The sequence below is a fragment of the Fundulus heteroclitus genome, chromosome 4 (genome assembly GCF_011125445.2).
Source record: "Fundulus heteroclitus isolate FHET01 chromosome 4, MU-UCD_Fhet_4.1, whole genome shotgun sequence".
Classification (NCBI taxonomy): Eukaryota; Metazoa; Chordata; class Actinopteri; order Cyprinodontiformes; family Fundulidae; genus Fundulus; species Fundulus heteroclitus.
The window spans coordinates 7,071,365-7,089,687 of NC_046364.1; positions in this window are offsets into that span (position 1 = coordinate 7,071,365).

Consider the following 18,323-nt stretch of genomic DNA (forward strand, 5'->3'; position numbering starts at 1 on the left):
AACCAACTTATACAGTAATGTTTTTTGTTGCTGTCACACTATTTCTTACCTTTCTATGCTGCATGTTTTAGCATTTCTTAAGGGGTCCAAAACAATGACAAATGAACATGATTTGGAAATCAAGTCCTTTCATGTATGTGAAATATACGTGTTTGAGTAAATATTTTGATGAAAATGTTAGTAAGAATTTACAGCGTACCACAGTGTGATGTTATTTTTTTTGCCTTGTTTTCTTTATCCATATTCAATTACCACCTGACCCTGTCAGACTAAATTTGTTGTTGGTTTGATGTTGATTTCATCATCGGTTTTATGGCACTGCGGATGGCCCCATCTATACTACGCTCGCTCATACTTTATATTTTTAGGTGTATTTCCACTATAATTTGCTGCTATACCAGTGAGTTTTACCAGAGAGCAACTCCTAGGCATCAAGAAATCCTCGCTTAACAGTTTTTATTTGGTCTTTATTGATCCAGAAAGTTTTTATGAGATAAGTTGGCTGCTGTTATCCGTCAACATTGATGCGTACCTGGCTGTAACATGTCACTTTGTGGATGAGAAAGCTTGGGTCAGTGCAGGACTGCTGGGAGTGCAGTAATTCCCCCAATTAAACACTGTTGAAAATATAGCTAATGTGAAAACCTCCTTGATGGAGGAGTGGGGAATCACTTATAAGGTGACATGTATGGTCACTGACGGTGCTCCTGATAGGTTTGCCTGTGTAAGAGAGCTGAAGCTTTGCCATCACATTTGCATTGCACATGCAATGAATTTGATGGTGAAGAAGTCACTTGACCACCATCCAGGCCAAAGCGATGAAACTGGTTGGCTACTTTAGAAGCAGCACCACTGCCAAGGTATGCTCTTCCAATTTAGAATAAACCCAATAGATTTCCTATGTTCCTACTGTAGTGAATCAATGGTCCAATCATCAGTGGATTTAAAAGAGAAGCTTTCACAAGTACAGCTTAATCTGGGCCTGGAACAACTGAAGCTGATGCCAGAGGTGGAGACCAGATGAAATAGCACATACTCAATGTTACCATGTTTGCTAGAATTAAGGGAGCCAGTTGGAGCAGCATTAGCTGGCCTACAAACTTACATTGTTTTATTAACTTCAAAAAATTCAACGTTGTTGGAGGGTGCCTTTCTTTACTGGCTCCATTTTATGATGCCACTGTTGAGCTGTTTGCTGAGTGGTTCCGCTCATGAAGATATTGGAGCGAAGCCTTCAGGAGGAGAAGACAGAGCCAGAACTAGCAGCTGCATTAGACTTTGGAGACAACCTCAAAAGACAACTATGGGATGAGCCACAGATTTTCCTATTCCAAGCTACCCTCCTCAACCATAGATTCAAAGTCCTAGGTTTTTCCAGCCACACTAAAGCCACCGAAGCAATTAAAAGACTTACTTCAGAGTGTACCATTATGTGTTCTAGACAGAGCTCACATGCAATCTCCTAGGCTTCCACCTCTCATAATATAACTGGAGGTAATCTATCATGTTTTCATTTTAAGAACAATTTCTATTAGAGCACTTGCCAACCTGATCTTCCGTTTTCTCTTAGGTAGCAAACTGTGGCATCGTATGGACAAGATGGATGCAAGAAAAACTCAAAATGTAACCTCTGATGCCACGGAACAAACGGAACAAGGAGATAAGAGCAGCTAAGAGAAGCTAAAGTGAGAAGCTAAACAGCAGCTTTTCAGCTAATGACCCTGCTACACTCTGGGAGATCTTTGTCATGACCCATGGGGGGTTTGATTGGATTTTGTTATTTTTGGATTGCACCTGTCACTTCCCTTAGTTGTCGGATTCTCCATTATATTACCATTAATTATGCCACCCTGCGTTTGACACCTCATGTTTGTTCCCTGGTCCGTCTCAGTTTAGTGCCTGGCCAGTTTTTTATATAAGTGTTACCTTTTCTTTCATTAAAACATTTTTTTATCACATCATGAGGCGTCCCAGCTCTTAGCTGCAGTTTGGTCCAACACCCGAAATACACAACATGACCTTGAACAACATTACAAGCTATAGGAGCCTATACCTTCACATTGTGATTACCCCCAAATGGCTGACAACCTCAAAAGGTTCTTCTCTAGGTTTGAAAACCAGCCATTCCCACCTCACTTCCACAGAATCACCTGCACCTCTCACCAACAACTCTGCAACCCCCTCTGCTCTCACCGTTGACCTGCTACCTCTGCCAAAGATAACTGAAGAACATATTGATATTTTCCTTCAGCGTCATAAAACCATAATAGCTCCAAGACCAATATGGAATTCTCCCTTTCACCTCAAAGTCTGACCTGACTAACCAGCACCAATCTCTACTCAGGTCTTCAACAAGTCTCTGGAGTTTTGTGAGGTTCCCTCCTGTTTCAAATGTACCACCATCATCCTTGTCCACAAGAAAGATAGCATCAGAGGGCTAAATGACTACTGAAGTCTCACTGTGACATCTGTGGTCATGAAATCCTTTGAGCAACTGGTGTTGAATATTTTGGAGGACATCACAAACCCCCTGCTGGATACCCTGTAGTTTGCTCACCATATCAACAGATCGACAGACGATGTGGTCAACCTAAGACTACAGTTCAGCTTGCAATACCTTGACCACCCAGGGATGTACGCTCAGATTCATTTTGTGGACTTTAGCTTTGCCTCTACCACTATCAACCTAAATATCCTCCATTAGAAGCTCACCGGGCTCAGTGTCAGCCTCCTCCTGTTAGTGTATCATTAGCTTCCTGACTCACCTGCAGTAGCAGGTAAAGCTGGGGAGCATCTTCTCCTGCATAACAACCATCAGCACCGGTATCCCCAGCGGTGGGTTTTCTCCCCCCTCATTCTCTTCCAACATACTTAGATTAGACAGTATGACTGATTAGGGGAAGACGTGTCAGCTAGGACACGTCTACATTATAGTATGAACTTCTCCACCAATGTGATGAGGGGAGCGCTGATATCATACTGTGCTCACCCCTGAATGGGTGTACACAATGGATCCTACTTAATGTGAGGAATGAACGTGGCTCTCTGGCATCCGTAAATCTGCCAATCGCATTGTTGTGTATAAAAGCCCAGTACTGAAGCTGTAAACATCCCTTTGCCCTTTAGATTAAATATGGTAAAATATAGTTTTGGTTTCAAGAGTCTTTTTATTGCTACATAACTCTACAATAGAAACTCCACATTATTCAGAAAAAGAACCTGGGGTGACCACAGCCAGATCAATTCTTTAACAACACAAACAACTGCACCTCATGGGAACCATATGTAAAACTCTTGAAATTTGCAAATGACACCAAGGTCATTGATCTGATCCAGGATGGTGAGGCGTCTGTATAAAATTGAAGTGGATCGGCTGGTCCACTGATACCATTAGTACCACCCAGAGCTTAGTTTCCTGCTGCATTTCAAGAAGTACAACCTTCCACAGAAACTGCTGGTCATCTTTTACACTGATATCACTGCTGTCTGGCCTGTGTTTGCCCACCACTCTGTAGTTTGGCTCATCCACAAAACAGGATGGGTCCAAATTACAAAAAACAATTAGGTACATGGAGAAGATAAAATAATGTGGGCTGATGTTCCCTACTTCCAGGTTATGTACAGGTCTACGGTCAGGAAAAGGACAGCTTACATCTCTGCAGACCCAAAGTTTCCTGCACACAAACTTTCTAGACTTTTTCCTTGGTGCTACAGAGAGGTATTTGCAAAAACGAGACACAATAGAGAAAGTTTAGTTCCCCAGCCTGTCTTTCTAATGAACACATTGAACATCTCACAGCCTGAGTAGCCAGTTACTCGGCTGTGGAACAAAGGATATATCACAAACTCACAACCTCCCTTTTATTTCGTTACATATGTCAAAAAACAAAGATTTTTACCTGTATTTATACCTGATGTCTGTACACTGTGAGTGATGTAGCAGATTCCGACGCAGATTCCGAATCTGATTGGTAAGTCTTGTGTTGTATGACTCCTAAACACGTTTGGTTAGGTTTCCTAAGTGTGTTGGTTTTTAAGAGGAATACCACCTCTAACTGTCAGAATAAAACAAATTTTGCGTTTGGGACGCTTCAGTATAAAATATAGGTTTTATTGTTGCTCATCAAACCAGTTTATTCTTTCTATTTCTCTTATAGAACCACCCTCCTAAAAACTATTCCTACACTTCATGTCTTTGTGACTCCTTTAACTGAGGCAAGTGTCTTGTCTTTGCTCACTTCAGCGTGGCCTTGAGGCTTATTTCCATAATGCAGCTATTGTGTTGTTTTTGTCCTCATTACCGTTTTAGATGAGTCAGGTTGCAGCCTGTGTCCTAAATCACATTGAACTGAATGGTGCATTGAACCAGGTGTGACAGTAAAGACTCAGCATATTTCGCATAAATTCCAGGTGTTGAAAGATGTTCTTCTTTCAATCTGGAGCAAAATGCTTGAATGTTAAAGTTGTTGGTTAGATTTGTTGGTTAGAAAATCCACAAGAGGGGAAGTTCAGATATTGTTTTTCAAAAGTCTTAAATATTTCAGACACCAGTAAAATAAATGTGTGTCCTCTTACTGAACGCATCATTTGTGGCATCGACATTGTGCAGTTGACAGCTTACGAAGTTGGAAGACGGTGATGAGCCTTTCAAAAAATGTCCTCCTCCCACATCTTCTCTTACATTTGACCTTTTGTCTACTGGTTCATCTGCCCCTCTTCCTCACCCTAACCGCCACTGTTTCTCAGCAGCATTTCCATTTGCAGCACAGCTATTCTTGATTAGCTCCCATCATCCCAGACAGCAGTGAACCTAAAGGTAGAGAACGTAGTGACAATGTGTGAAAATATTTCTCTTTTAGTAGGGGCCAATTAACCCAAACAACACCTTTAGCATGTGGTTTGTATTCCACAAAGTTTTTACATGCAAAAGCAATGTAATACCCTCACTTGCTCTGCTTGATTTCCTTTGCTGTGCCGGTTTCTGGCAGATTTTGTTGGAATTAATAGGCTCTAATATCTTGCAGATGTGTCTTGATTAAAACTACGGTCCTAACATTACCCACATGTGCATATGTACAGTGTGCTTAGCAGCTGATGAATGTCGGGACCATTAAAGAAAACCCTAGCACAGATGAAAATGGCAATAAACAAGGAGGGAGAAGAAGAAAGACAGAAAGCATGGAAGGAGGAAATGTAGAGGAGGTGGGTTGGGTCAGGAAAATAATGTCTTTGTAAATGGCGCACAAAAACGCACTCATAAGATGGTGGTTATTTTCTTTCTCAGCTCATTTTGCTGAGGAAAAAATGTATACATGAATGTTCAGACTGTGCTGCAAAACAAAGAATTCAGACTGTTGCTATTTTCTGTCCTCACAGTATGATTCCTGGGGTCCGTTCTTCGTACGTTGCTTAAAACATCCAAGATCAAATGAGACATCCAAGATGATTTCATCCGGGTAATCATGATCCGGCTAATTGGGTTCTTCGAACACACCTGTTGTTTACGATTAGTATCACTGGATTGAGTTATCTGAGACAACTGCGCGTTCATGCGTTTGTTTAAAAGGGGAAATGTATCGATAGTAGAAACATTGATCAGCAACGCTGCTATTGGCTGTTCAGCATGGCCAAAGAACGCCCACAGTTTTTTTCACAGCAGAACAAAAGCTTTTAATGGAAGGTTATGCCGAATTTGAGTCATTAATTAAAACACCTAAAAATCTGTTAAAGCCAGGAGAGAGGGCTGGCAAAAAGCAGCAGACAAATTAATGTGTAAATACTGTCCATGGTAGATGTTTCTATCACTTTCTACAGTATTAATTTTTGCATTTTAATAATCTCATATTTACTTTGTTCTTTTATGTCAGAGCCTCCACGGGACCCACTAGAACATGGGGACAAGTAAAAGTGAAATACAAGAATATTCTACAAAATGGTAGCCTTTAATTATTATACTGTATTTTAAAAAGGCACTTGTTATGTCAAGAGATCCAAATTTCAGTGTCATTCCTTAGACACTGGAAGTAAAGGACACGTGCAAACTGGGAATTTTAACAAAAAAAAACAAAAAAAACAATCTTTATCCATAAAAAATGAAAATCTTCCTTTTCCAAGTCATCCACAGTTTACACAGTAAAACTGTATTGCTCCGTGTCTAGATAATTCAACCATAGTTTTTTCTAATACAATATACGGCTCGACAGGAAGCAAGCCTTTCAAAGTAAACTAAACTTCACAATAAAATGGCCCGAACAAATCTTCTTACTGAATAGGATAAAAATAAAAAGCAAACCACCATACAAATAACTTAAAATTTTAGATTTATGGCTCCAACACCACTTTTTCCTCTTTAAAAGCCACTGTTAAATTATGTGTTTGTCTGTTTATTACAGCCACCAAGAAAAATCTCTACACTGTCGCGCTGCTCTAAAAGATCCTGTCTATTGCGCAATACGCGATTAATTCGAAAAACTCTGCAAATTATTCTTGCACCTTCCGCAACAGGTTGCAGTCATAAAAATGGACATATCTACGGCAGACTTCCCTATCTCCTCCGCTTATACAGCCGTGATCTAATCTTGTTTACATGAAATAAGCCTGCTCTGGAGCAGGTTCAAGCTGGCGCACTTGTTGCTATGACAACAAGTGCAGGAAGTCTTTCGAAGAACCAAACGATCCAAGATCATGCCAAATCGTCAACAATGAAATCCTGCTAACTGAGTTAGCGACGTACGAAGAACGGACCCCAGGACGTTGCTCGTGTTTTGTTTAAAGTACTTGCATAAAATTGGAGCATAGAAGGCAAAAGAAAGAATAAAGTGCAATTCTGGGGCTCAGTTTGTGTTTGGGGCTCAGATAAACATAGATGCAGCATGTTGGGCATGTGAAGGATCATTGTCAATCCCCGTTGGGCTTGTTCTCTCTCCAATCAAGAAAATCTGAATAATTGGATTAATATGTTTTGCCAACCAAACGTATTCCAAAAGATAGTGCTAAACAGCTGCGCTACAAACAAAGGAAACATTTTTTGGAGCACTGATGATCAATACAACACTCACTTCAGAGAACTTGGCAGAGGTGTTGAAGTGGATCTGTTTAGGGCCAAGGAGCATGTTAATGTATTTCAAGGACGCATGGGAAGCTTTTTAGTATTGATTTGTCTGTTAAGCCAAAAAAGTGTGCTGAAATTGTACAAAAACATATTGCCTGTTTCATTTAACATGATGAGCTGGCAATACAATAAAGCATCATTTGACTTTAATGAAGCTCAATATGTATAAATTCTCATAGCCTTTGCTGCCCAAAGTCTTTTATTCTACATTGTTCTTAAAGTCCAAAGTGTACACAGCTTGACAGTATTTTATCCTTTTTTTTTTTCTGTTGTGGGGTTACAATGTATCATCACTGATAGCACATACTAAAACTTTCTCAAGCAGGGAAAAAAAAAAGGTTTCTTCATTTTTGTTCTGAAGATTCTTCTTAAATCTCTGAAGATGACTTTGCAAAGAAGGATTCTTCATAAAATTAAGAACATTATAGACAATCCCAGGCATTCTCTTAATCAGACTATTATACTACAACAGAGTGTCTTCAGTCAGAGGCTTCTTCAGATTATATGTAAAACAGACAGCTACAGGAGATCCTTCCTGCTTGCAGCCATCAACATCTACAATAACTCACTGAAAAAAAACTGTAACATGAGTTACACTAGCATTTAATTTCACTTTGGGATTCCATCCATCCATTTTCTAACATGTCTATTCCTTGTGAGTCGGGAGGCTGGTGCCTATCTCCAGCTGTCAATGGGTGCACATTGGGATTAATAGTAGTTGAATTTCTTGAAATTAAAGAACCGCACATCCTGTACCAAATAGATGGAGAAATTTTTTTTGTTGCGACTAGACAAATATTGGCGGGGTATATCCAAGCATTATAGCAGCCTGACTCGGCCATTGTCACCAACCTTTTTAGTCCCTGCCTATTTACAAAGTATCATTGGAAGCTTTGTGGTTAGGGTTAACTCCATTTTATTTCTCTGAAAACAAATGATTCTGAAAAGTCCACCCAAGTGTAGATTTCTAAAAACTCAGTTTTTGAGCCTGGCAAGACAAGTTTTAAGGTCCGGCGCATCAAAGTCTGTGACGACTGATGCAGCGCTGACGTCATGTGTGACCATTGTTATAGACTTACCATACCATTTTTAAGTTATTTACATTTCAGACTGGTAAAACTTCAGGGAGAGCCCAGGCCAACATAACAAACAAAACAACCCTAACCAGAAAATAAAAGAAGAACTTACCTAAAAACCAATAAAAGCAAAATAGTACAAATCTACAAACTAACCTATACCTAAAAATCCTGCCGTGTGAACCAGCCTTTAGCCGTTGATTGTAGCTCCGTTGCTGTTACTCTATATGTTGAACATGGCTGAGAGTCGCAAGAAGCAAACCTTGTACACGTGTATGAGAAGAAGAGGAAGGCCTCAGTGGATATAGCTCAACATCGCCTATATTCTGAAGGATCCTGACTGGCTGGCATAGGTTTTAGCTTTGCGGTGCACTACCCTGCCATGCATCTGGCATGTTTAAACAACGCTCAGTGGTGAATACGGCGGGTTTGTGTGGATGAAAACCTTTCTAAAAATTATCCTGTGTGTATAAACATTTTTTAAAAACAATCTAGGGGAGACATTTGTCTTTCTAAAGACCTGGCTACACGTATTCAAGGCCTTGATAACACTAAAAACTCAGTTTAGCTCTATCTCTTTGAGAACTAAAGTTCCACAATAATGTTAAAATGTATCAACTTCAAAGTTTCCATTAACAGTAACAAAGAAAATCCGGTTCAATGCTACTCTTTAATATTCTGGTGAAGGCATAAGTTCTCACCCAAGTAAGAAATGATTAAAATGTGTGTAACTTCAGAACTTGTGTTAACTGTCCCCTGTTCTCTCTTTCGTAACGTCTCATCCAACCTCCTGTCAGCTTATGAGGACATGCAGATAACTGGTGATGAATAGTGATGAGCAGATGGGACAAACGTGTGTGTGAGTGCAACTATAGGGTTGCTAATGTGAGACCTGGAGCCCTCTTTAGCCTCTGTCTCTCAGCTTGACACTGCCAGTAACCCTGTGGGAGGGGACATCCCAATTCTGTCAACAACACCTACTCAGAGAGGCTTTACTAAAGACTCTGATCCTCATGAGAAGAGATATAAGAAAAAGATATCCAAAGACAGAAGGAGGGCAGAAGTTTTTTTAGTTAGACTTTATGGCTGACGTCAAATTCCAGCAGGATTTTTTCTCTCAATTGAGATCTGATGCGTCTTTAAAGTGTTCCTTTTTTTTCAACAGTGTAATATGCAGTCAAATAAACAGTTAAGTGACTTCCAAAGGGGTGGGCGTTTAGTTATTTATCATGGTACAGAGTCAGTGCCTTACACCACTGATACACAGATGTCACAGAGACAGCCCAAATTCTAAGATTTTCTTTTAGGATAACAGTGCAATATGTAGTCTTGTCTGTGGGTTGATGAACAGTGGAGGTTTAATTCACCTAATAGCTTTCCAGCTTTGGTAAAGGGAAGAAGCTTATTTTATGAAACCCATCAATCTATTCTGTATGGAAATAGATTTAATGACAAAGCCTCCACTAGAATATCTTAAATGAGCTCTGACTCAAACATTAACATATAACCAATATTATACACTGCCTTCCCAAAGTATTCCTCTGGCATGAATATTTTCACATTTTCTACTTTGGGGTTGTTTGTTTGACAAACTGACTTGTTTGTGGGGGATTGCTGGAAAGCTAGGAAGCCAATAAAACCTGCTGGGTTTCCTACCATGGAATTTTTCAATTCATCCTAGGTTTTTAGGATGAATTGAAGTTGACTGTATTGTTTAATGACAAAGAACCCAGCCAGCATGTTGCTGTGGGCCCCATATGGGTTACAGATGGGCTTCATGGGTAAGGAGTGGGCCCCATATAAATTGTATATGGGGAAGTCCATGAGGGCTGACCATGTGGTGTGGGCTCATGTTAAAACTGGGTAGCATTACATAGGACCCAGATGGACTTGGTTATATAGGCCCCACATGGGGAGCCCATATGGGCAGCTCATAGGAGGGCCTACATGGAGCCTATAGAGTATGGTCCGAAACTGGGTATGATTGTGTAGGGCCCATATAGATTTGATTATGTGGGCCCCACATGGTGAGCCCCCCGTCTGTGAAACTGCTGAAGTTTGCAGATAACACCACTGTTACTGGGCTGATCCAGGGCAATGATGAGTCTCCAGGCAGACAGCAGGTGGAAGGGCTGGTTCACTGGTGTGCTGAAACCACCAGGAGCAAACCTCGCTATCTAGGGCTATGTAAATAGATCAGTACATGTATGGTTATGTAAAATTATATCCGGACATATAATTTGTAAATGTGTGCTAGAAAAAACAAACCAAAACAGCAACAGCAAACAAAGGTATGGCATGTGTCTTTATTTTGTTGATAGCTGGCAGCACAACTCAACTGTAGGAGCAAATTATATACCAGTAATATAACCGCTATGTTTGTAGTGAATGTCTGCAGGCTTTACTACAGAAGATATGTCACATTAATGTCATTTATATAGAGCTTGTGTCTCAAGAAAATATCAAAAACGCAGTCCTTTCAATGTGTTTTTGGTTTTCTAGGTGACTTCACATAGAGTTTACATGTAGTCAATGTTCTCCATTCAGGAAAAACAATGTAATGTTATTGCTTCAATATGTGTGTAAACATTGGGTATCAAAAATAAAAAAAACATACCCTCTTTGGTTTCTTTTCATTACTTCAGTTGTCAAACATGTCCAGAAATTTGTCTTCACCACTTTTTAAAAAAAAAAAGACAAGACAAAAGGAACATAATCAGTCAATAGAACAATCTCATCTGATGTTATGTACCTAGTTTCTAGATGTGTTTGTATGAGTCATCCTAAAGATCCTGTACTTTCTCACCAGTGTCTAGCACACATATTTAACCACAACTGTTTCTTTTGGCATAGATGCTTCCCTTCTGCTCACATTCACAACTAGATTTATTCATAAAAATAAACTGTCCATAGTGGGAATCACTTGAAATTCTCCTATTTCATTCAAACATGTGGCTGTTTTTTATTTTTTTTCTCCAGCTTTTCTCCACAGATTTCAGCCAAGTATCTGCCCTTCCAGGACAAATATAGTGATGCCCCTGATATTACAGATTATGGTGTTATGTGTCAACTTTTAACTGAAAATGTGATGGACTTGAGTACATTCAACCTTTAGGCCAGTGTGCATTAGCACATATCTTCTACAGGAGAAAATACGTATGAACTAATTGTTGGATTCTGCTGTGAGATCTATTTTGGCCAAACTAGGCTTTCCCAGTTCAACTTATCATATAAGCGATAGCTGTAACTGTAGATATCTTTTCAGCAGGGCCGAGCTCAATTTGTGGCAGCGGCATCTGACACCGGCACTTCCTGTGGCATGCGGTGATTTGTGGCATGCGAAGTGGCATGCGGTGTGGCATGCGGAGTGGCATGCGGTGTGGCATGCGGAGTGGCATGCGGAGTGGCATGCGGTGCGGCATGCGGAGCGGCATGCGGAGTGGCATGCGGAGCTTTGTGGCATGCGGAGTGGCATGCGGTGTGGCATGCGGAGTGGCATGCGGAGTGGCATGCGGAGTGGCATGCGGAGTGGCATGCGGTGCGGCATGCGGTGCGGCATGCGGAGCGGCATGCGGAGTGGCATGCGGAGCGGCATGCGGAGTGGCATGCGGAGCAGCATGCGGTGTGGCATGCGGTGTGGCATGCGGTGGCATGCGGTGGCATGCGGTGTGGCATGCGGTGTGGCATGCGGAGTGGCATGCGGTGTGGCATGCGGTGGCAATGCGGTGTGGCATGCTGTGTGGCATGCTGTGTGGCATGCGGTGTGGCATGCGGTGTGGAACTGCTGTTTCTGTTTTTACGCAAACTGTTTGTTACAGACGTCTGTTACACTATAGCTACTTGTAAATAATCATATTCTTATTGCATTATTTTCAATAAAAGCTGAACCTCCACCAAGTCCTTGCACTTCTTGTGACACCTCCACCAACTACTGGCTCTTTTTGTGGCAGCAGGAGTGGCAATTGCGGTGGTGGCTGCAGGACTTTCACTGGTATGCACTTACCAAGAAGATGTCACGGCTGTTGCTGCATTCCTGTTGCTGTGTGTGGGCAAATAATTTGTTAGCTACCCGTTACTCTTTAACTACTTCCAAATAATCATGTTTTATTCATATTATTTCCAATAAAACCTTGTTTAATAACCGCCAGCTTTGTGGCAGCTGCAGTGGCATACATCCGCCACAAGGTGTCACTAATCCGGCATGCCACCTGCTGCCCTTCTGCGAAAATGCTTAGATTTTCGGGTTGTTTAATACCTACTATATATTTACATTCAATTATTCATGTATTAAATTCACATAATTTACCAAACATTTTCAAGCAATTTAATACAAAAGTTATAAGGTTACTGTATGTGTGGTTTAACTCGTGATTAGAGAAACAAATGTGGTGATATAAATACATCACTAAATACATCATCTTTGTGGCACCTAACGGCCACAGTGTGCCAGTGTGTTTTCAAGTGATGTATTTATATCACCACATTTGCAGTGTTGTATAGGAACGAAGTAAAAATACTTCACTACTGTACTTAAGTATATTTTGGAGTACTTTATATTTTTATCGAGTATAAACATTTTTGATAACTTTTACTTCACTATATTTCTGAACTTAATTGCATACTTTTACTCCAATACATTGTCAATGTTTGGTTTAGTTACTCGTTACACAGCACTGCTGTGGGCCAGCGGGGGCGGGGCCTGGCGCTCCACACAGCCAATCACTAACGCGTCTGGTCTTTGATTGACAAGGTAGACACCCCCCTTTAACTCCACTCTCATTGGTTGTGCTGCCTTAAATCCCCCCTTCCCTCTTCCTGATTGGCTGTTTTCTATTGCGTGTGCGTGCGTCCTTGGAGCGGAGAATTCAGTTTTGATTCATACTGAGATACTGTGGTTACCACAATTAATACTAGGCTACGAAACTAGTCCCAGTTAATATCTCAAAATAGCATTTAATTCTGAAGTATAACACATTTTATTAAAAATTCAGATTCTTAGCCACACAGCCACCTGAAAAAGAAAAGGTGAGGGTTCCCCTTTTACCAATATTTCATTGTTATTATTGCTTTCATTTTTTTGTCGACCATTTGAGGCAGTTCAGGCATAAATAGGAGGTGTAATTTCTATTAGACAATTACTATTAAATGTAGTAATAGCAACCCTTGTGCATCAGTGCCCTAACCCTAGTTTTGTGTCTTTAGGGAAATTATTCCTCACTTTTATCAATATAGCTAGTCTAACTATTGTCATCATGCAGGTTTTACAAACGCACAAGGTGTTATCGAGTGAAAACAATTCAATCTGTTTGTCATACCTGGACCTATATTGTTGCTTGTTTGACGAGCTTTAGCTCAAAACTGTGTCAACTCTAAGAATCTTACATCTGGACTGAAAATGGAAAGCCTGTTGTTCATTAGAGGTGGGCGGATCGATCCTAGGATCGATACTATCGATACCAACGCGGGTATTGATATTGAACAATATTCTTTTAACAGGATCGATCCTTTTTATTATCTCCCGCGCGCGCTGACTGCAGCAGATTCACCAGATCAGTCTCCCCTTCTGTGCCAACACCGGCACTCTGCTGGCTGCTGCTCCCCCTCCCCTCTCGTACATGGCTCAGCGGCACCAGCCAATCAGCACGCAGGCTCAGCCTGTCCCGCCCACTGTGCTCTCTCAACTCAACATACACAAACAACCGCCGCGCGCGGCGCGCGGCTCCTGTTCAGACACGGAGAGAGAGAGAGAGAGAGAGAGACAGCCAGAGCGCAAAAACTTGAAGAGAGAAATATGTTTAGTAAAAAGCTGGTTAAATTTAGTGGAAACACAACAAACAGAGGAAAGAGTGAAAGCGACAGAGGAAACTTCTCTGATTGCCCCGACAGACCAGACCCACAGACTGACGTCACTGACTGAGGCGTTTCAGTCCTCCGGAGGACATCCAGGTAGATCAGAGCAGCAGTTCATGTTAATTGTCAAAGCAGATATTATCTATCATATGTTACTGGAGCCCACACAGAAAATGTAATTAAGACCCTGAAAGAACCCAGTACATATATCCTATTAAAAAGTGTTATTTAAGATAAGATAAGATAGATAGCTAATCCTTTATTTATCCCACAACGGGGAAAATTATAGGATTAAAGCAACAAGCAGGTGCACACAATACAGACAAAATTACATGAGGATTAAAAGATATAAGAGGTGGATTAGGAAAAAAAAACACTGAACATAACATTATTATTATTATTTAATTGTAATAATAAAATAAAAATCAAATGTTAAAAGTATCGGTATCGGATCGATATCGGCGATACTGCCCCCTGTATTTACTTGGTATCGGATCGATTAAAAATTCCCGGTATCGCCCACCTCTATTGTTCATGCCAGGAATCACAGTCAACACTGGGGGCTGAGCACCCCTACAGGTCAGATCCTAGAATCGCCCCTGATCACCACTAACAGGATAAGAAGCTGGTTCAGTAGTAAAGCAGGTTAAATTAACCTTGTGGTATAGGTAGAGCATCTATTAGTAGAGCTGGGAGTCCTACTTTTCTGAACTAAATGATACCTGCAACCGCAGGTGTATCTATTAGCAAGTTTACCACTTCCTGTAGGTTAGATATCACTTCATCACTTAACCATGTTCTTAGTATACACCCCCTTTGCCTGCACTTGGTCGTGTACAATTTTAAAGTGCATAGCACTGACCTTACTTGAAGAAGGAAAACTGAAAGCTTACAAAAAAGTTGTATTTTCTGCCTAAACTTGGTCTACATTTCTCCTGCACTTGGTTGTTTATATTATTTTAAGGGAATTTGACTTTCAAGGTTTACCAACATCTAAAAAATGTAATTCAAACTGCTTTGCTTTGATTTACTTTTTACTTATACTTTTTATTACATTACTTGAGTACATCTATGTTTACAGTAATTTTCATACTTAAGTAAAAGACATTTCAGATACTTCAAGACTTTTACTCAAGTAACATTTCAGTCAGTGACTTGGACTTTTACCAAAGTCATATTTTGGAGAGGTACCTATATTTTTATTTGACTCCGAGATTTCAGTACTTTATACAACACTGCACATTTGTTTCTCTAATCACGAGTTAAACCACACATACAGTAACCTTATAACTTTTGTATTAAATTGCTTGAAAATGTTTGTTAAATTATGTGAATTTAATACATGAATAATTGAATGTAAATATATAGTAGGTATTAAATAACCCGAAAATCTAAGCATTTTCGCGGAAGGGCAGCAGGTGGCATGCCGGATTAGTGACACCTTGTGGCGGATGTATGCCACTGCAGCTGCCACAAAGCTGGCGGTTATTAAACAAGGTTTTATTGGAAATAATATGAATAAAACATGATTATTTGGAAGTAGTTAAAGAGTGACGGGTAGCTAACAAATCATTTGCCCACACACAGCAACAGGAATGCAGCAACAGCCGTGACATCTTCTTGGTAAGTGCATACCAGTGAAAGTCCTGCAGCCACCACCGCAATTGCCACTCCTGCTGCCACAAGAAGAGCCAGTAGTTGGTGGAGGTGTCACAAGAAGTGCCAGGACTTGGTGGAGGTTCAGCTTTTATTGGAAATAATGCAATAAAAATATGATTATTTACAAGTAGCTATAGTGTAACAGACGTCTGTAACAAACAGTTTGCGTAAAAACAGAAACAGCAGTTCCACACCGCATGCCACACCGCATCCCACACAGCATGCCACACCGCATTGCCACCGCATGCCACTCAGCATGCCGCTCCGCATGCCGCACCGCATGCCACTCCGCATGCCACTCCGCATGCCACACCGCATGCCACACCGCATCCCACACAGCATGCCACACCGCATTGCCACCGCATGCCACTCAGCATGCCGCTCCGCATGCCGCACCGCATGCCACTCCGCATGCCACTATCATCTATCAACATAATTTGGTTTTATTTCTGAGTTTTGACTGAGGCTTGAGAAACTGTTGATGTTCAGGTTTTGATTGTTTTCATTCCAGGATTAGATAAGAAACGCAATAATTTAAGCTTTGTACATTCAAAAACATTTTCTACTGCAGTTATTTTTACACAAAGTAAGAAATAACTCTCCTAATTTAATTGGAAGAAGTGTAACAGAACTCATGCAAACAGAAAGATTTTTTTTTAAATGGAAGGTTTATATCAAGATTAAAAACACATTTGTTCAGGATTGCATTTGACTGTTCTAGGTAAACTGTTTTACTGAATAATCATTAGTTCAAGATTGTATTCCAACTGTTTTTAAATTTAGCTTTTAGTTTTAATTTTCCCATGTTTTATTTTGTTAAACTTTTTCTACATTGTATGCCAACTTGCTTTTATTCTGTTTTGATTTTCCTATATTTTAATCTTGTGATGCACTTTGCATTGTCTTTGTACTTAAATGTGCTATACAAATACATGTGCTTTGCCTTGACTTCATTTTCAGCATACACACTGAATGAATGTGGAATTGTTGTACGCACACAAATGCACATTTCTTTTTATGGGGAACAAATTTGTGTAACCACGTGCAACTTTAGAAATTTGACATGTTCAGTGACAGCAAAAATAAAAAGCACAGGGAGCAGAGGAAAAAAAAGGTTGATGACAACTGAATTGCAGGTCTGCTGTTTGGAAGCCTTGCGGTTCCTCAGTCAACCACAGTGACGATAGAGAAAGGAAAGGTAGGTCAAATGAAATGTTTGTCTCAACATTGCTTAGCAGCTAAAAGCACTTAATCTGACTACAGCATCAGCTAGAGTTAATTTGTTTTCAATGCTATCACTGTCCTCAAAGTGTACCCAACTGCAGTTATTGTAGACAACCTTCATAGTTACGGATAGTGACTCAAAACCTTTAAGAAATATAATGCATCCCATTTTAAAATGTGTGACTGGGTCTAGTAATACACATGCAATATAAAATAGCATAAACAAAGCATCTTTTAATGTCACATCGTAATGTATTACTTAAAAAACAAGAAAAAATACACATTTCCTAACAAGCAGGTTGACATCAGCACTAGAATTGAGAAAAATGAGAAAAAGTGAATGTCTGCAGGCTTTACTACAGAAGATATGTCACATTAATGTCATTTATATAGAGCTTGTGTCTCAAGAAAATATCAAAAACGCAGTCCTTTCAATGTGTTTTTGGTTTTCTAGGTGACTTCACATAGAGTTTACATGTAGTCAATGTTCTCCATTCAGGAAAAACAATGTAATGTTATTGCTTCAATATGTGTGTAAACATTGGGTATCAAAAATAAAAAAAACATACCCTCTTTGGTTTCTTTTCATTACTTCAGTTGTCAAACATGTCCAGAAATTTGTCTTCACCACTTTTTAAAAAAAAAAGACAAGACAAAAGGAACATAATCAGTCAATAGAACAATCTCATCTGATGTTATGTACCTAGTTTCTAGATGTGTTTGTATGAGTCATCCTAAAGATCCTGTACTTTCTCACCAGTGTCTAGCACACATATTTAACCACAACTGTTTCTTTTGGCATAGATGCTTCCCTTCTGCTCACATTCACAACTAGATTTATTCATAAAAATAAACTGTCCATAGTGGGAATCACTTGAAATTCTCCTATTTCATTCAAACATGTGGCTGTTTTTTATTTTTTTTCTCCAGCTTTTCTCCACAGATTTCAGCCAAGTATCTGCCCTTCCAGGACAAATATAGTGATGCCCCTGATATTACAGATTATGGTGTTATGTGTCAACTTTTAACTGAAAATGTGATGGACTTGAGTACATTCAACCTTTAGGCCAGTGTGCATTAGCACATATCTTCTACAGGAGAAAATACGTATGAACTAATTGTTGGATTCTGCTGTGAGATCTATTTTGGCCAAACTAGGCTTTCCCAGTTCAACTTATCATATAAGCGATAGCTGTAACTGTAGATATCTTTTCAGCAGGGCCGAGCTCAATTTGTGGCAGCGGCATCTGACACCGGCACTTCCTGTGGCATGCGGTGATTTGTGGCATGCGAAGTGGCATGCGGTGTGGCATGCGGAGTGGCATGCGGTGTGGCATGCGGAGTGGCATGCGGAGTGGCATGCGGTGCGGCATGCGGAGCGGCATGCGGAGTGGCATGCGGAG